Genomic DNA, 3,835 nt, shown 5'->3' on the forward strand with positions numbered 1-3,835 from the left:
TTTAAGGAAGTATAGGCACCACTACTTATGTAAAAAATGTTTTGGAATAATTATTACTGATTTAAAAATATATTCTACTTTTAAAATGTTAACTTTTAAGTGGTTGGGGAAGGCAGGAAATTGACATGGATTACCATAAAGCTTTGGCAGTCTCAATCAGTGTGCTATGATGAGGGTTTTTTCACTGTGAGAAACTGTCTTGCCCTAAATGGAAGCTAGTAAAGGGTAGTAGTGGGAATATAAATTATTTACTCTGGGAACTATGTATTACTTTAAATCATCTGTATGCTGTTAAATTCTTTATATACTTGTGAGGCTGAGAAACGATGTTCTCTTGTGTTCCTCCCACGCCCACAATTGTGTTCAAGCGTTGGTTTTCCAGCTATATGTTGTCTAAGTTAACTCTGCAACGTATATTTGTTATTAATTTTGGGGGACTCTGGATTTCTGCAGAAACTTGCATGCCAATTAACACATTTAGGAAGCAGAATCCATCTTTGCATGCTACAATTGAGCTGTATGTAGCAGTCAAAGCCATGCTGGTTGGTTATCGAAGGGGGATGATGTAGAACCACTCCTACACAGAGTAACATCTAAACAGGACAGTTTTTATGCAATTTCCCCTTTGTCTCTCTTGAAAAGAGGCCAAGGTTCTAGGAGTGTATAGTCTTAAAATTTTTAAGTGAATTGTAAAATTGCCTTAGATGATTGTTTAAAAAGTTAGTAAGTGAAACCCTTAAAGGGTGATCATATACTAATAAAGGATTGTAAAACAACTTCTTGTTGTCCTATTAGGTCAGTGTCCTGCTTTCTGAATTGATCATATATTAAACTCTTCCCCTGTGGTCCAGCATATCTGAACTAATGAGATTTATATTCATGGACATACTAGGATTTTCCAATGTCTTGGAACAGCTATTTGCAACCTTAAAAAAATCTATGTAGAGCCTTTGGGGTATGTTATAGGGCCTTCACCATGACATTAAAAAATATCTAATCAATAGTTTGTGTGCTCAAAGATAGATTAGCTTGACCCATATTATTCCAGTAGGTAATTTCAAAAGAAAATGTGGCATAAGGTGCTTAAACTGATAAAAGTAAATATTTAAATTTCTTCTGAATTTTGTTGATGAATTAATATTTAATTTTACTTAAATGCACAAACATTTCTTCTATATAGCTGAGAAGAAACAACTAGAAAATACTAATATTAATTGTAAAAGATTTTAATATGCATGATGATTATTGATAATTCTGATTGAATATATCAATCCAAAGCATAAACACTTGATGTCATAGAATTTGGTTTAGGAGGAAAATAAAGCTAATGTTCAAATATGATTATATAGGAAACAAGCAATAACAATAATACCTCCTTAGCATAAGGCTTTGTAAGCATATAGGAAAACAAGTTTTATTTCCCAAATCATCTTTTATAGACTCGAATTTTAGACATATATAATTTTGTAAGCTAGGGATAAGTCTAATAAATGCTTTATGTTGTGGAAAGATGTAAAAGGCTAAAATTAGGTATGGAACAGAGTATATTGTACTTGATTAGTTGTACTTCTTAGTTTATTTGAGTTTTGGCTTATTTTCTTAGGTATCAAAATGCCGATTATTTTTTGCTAAACATATACATTCTAGTGTGTTTCGGGCATGTTCATTAGAATGGAATTCTAATACTTGACATTTTTAATTTTTATTTTTTATTTATGTTCTATTCTTTAGTTAGTAGGTAGCCATTATTTTTTCTAAATACTAGCTTGAGGGAGGATTTTTCCCCCTTTTTCTTTTTATTCAAAGAATTCAACTTTCAGGGTTTAAAAAACGTGTGTGTGTGTGTGTGTGCGCGTGAAGATATACATGGAAAAGGAATGTATACAGTATATTAAGAGGAGATGCATGGGAAGATTTGGTTAAATGATTTATATTTTTTATAATGGTCTTTCAAATCAGAAAGAATAAATTTTATCAGAAGTTATCAATATAATAAAGGAGAGTATCCTTATGATAGTGCTATTTAGAAAATGCTAGTTTTTTTTAAAAGTAATTCTAGAATCACAGAAAATAAAATTGACATAATGGTTCCCATGAGACTTTTTCTAGAGAAAGCCTGATAAATAGAAACCAGTATATAAAATTAATTTTAAAAATGACAAAACCTTTGTTTTGAGAAGCAATGCTGTTAAATTTGTACTTTTAAAAAAGGTAGATATGAAAACCTTATTATTGTTAAATACTAACTGGGATTTATGCTGTGTAAAATGTTTTATTAGCATATATACCCATCACGTGCTAAGTCCAATCAATCAAACCCAAACCAGGTTAATTTCTGGTTTGTGCAAGTTTTTGATGAATCTCAGTAATAAGTCTGTTTGCAAATGTCAAAAAAGACCCTGGGGTTTACCCTTTCTAGAGTCAATATTTGAACAAATATGTAAGTATTGTGTAAGTGTCCTATATGTTGTAAACTGTCAGTTATGAGTCCTGAAAGAACCTGGTTTGGGTTCTGATTAAATTAATATTTACTCTTGTTTTTGCTGAGTAACTGGTGGTTACTTTCAAGATTATTCAATTAATTATTTGAGTGCCTAATATATTCATGGCATTGTGCTTTGGGGTATGGCAGTGGGTTGAAAGATAAAAGGAAGATAGATTTTATCCTTAAGGAGTTTACCATTTATTAGAGTACAAGTAACAAATGTAAGTTGATCAATGAAGTGAGTATTTTTTTTGTGGTATATTGTGGTCTTGCTGGGACTTAAAGGGAGGCTTTACAGAAGAGTTATGGGAAAGAGGTATTGCTGAAAACATTAGGTCCTTTTTTGGCTAGTTTAAGAGAAGGTGGTAACATTAAGTGGAACATTGAGATTTTTAAAGCGTGGGCAATGACGAAGCAACTAACATTTTTGAAAAAGGGGGGAGGGATATAATCGGGGATATCTCAAAATATTCCAGCCTAATGGTTTTCGGACCATGGCAAGAGGAGGAGGAGGAAGTCTGTGATGCCAGAAGCTGCTGTTGTTACTTGGTACCAAACTGATACCAAACCTCCCAGTTCAGTGGGTGGGACTTTCCATATCATTCATCAAGGGAGGGGTATAGTCCTGTTCACATTGATCTTTGTTTCTCCACTTGTGATGAGAGACCCACATGTAAGAGAGGAGAGATCATACAGGAAGAAGAGTAGCTAGGGCAGAGGTGATTTGGTAGGAAAGATGTAATATACATATGATTACATTCTCTCAATTGATATTTCTGAATGAGGAATTCAGTTTCTGCAGTATGAAGTTAGTAACATGTTTTTTTTTAAGCAATCGGGGTTAAGTAAGTTGCTCAAGGTTACATGGCCAGTTATTTCTGGGTGTGGTGCCGAGTGTCTGAGCCCGGGATTCGATCTCCAGGTCATCCCGACACTGGAGCCAGTGCTCTTAATCGCTGAGCCACCTGGCCACCCCTAAGCAATTGGGGTTAAGTAACTTGTTCAAGGTTACACGGCCAGGTGTTTCTGGGTGGGTGTTAAGTGTCTGAGCCTGGATTCGATCCCCAGGTCATCCCAACACTGGAGCTGGTGCTCTTACTCGCTGTGCTACCTGGCCACCCCTATATCGTACTTTTAAAGTTGAGATACTGTTTAGTTACATGGTCCTATCCAATGCTTGTGACCCTGTATAGGATTTTCTTGTTAAAGATACTGGAGTATCAAACCACTGGAGTGGTTTGCCATTCATTTCCTTCTCCAGTGGATTAGGAAAAAGGTTAAGTGACTTGCCCAGGGTTACACAGCTAATGAATGTCTAAGGTTGCATTTGAACTCAGGTCTTCCTGACTC

This window comes from Petaurus breviceps, unplaced genomic scaffold (genome assembly GCF_028583685.1).
Source record: "Petaurus breviceps papuanus isolate PSGF00001 unplaced genomic scaffold, PetGlider_PUasm1.0 38, whole genome shotgun sequence".
NCBI lineage: Eukaryota > Metazoa > Chordata > Mammalia > Diprotodontia > Petauridae > Petaurus > Petaurus breviceps.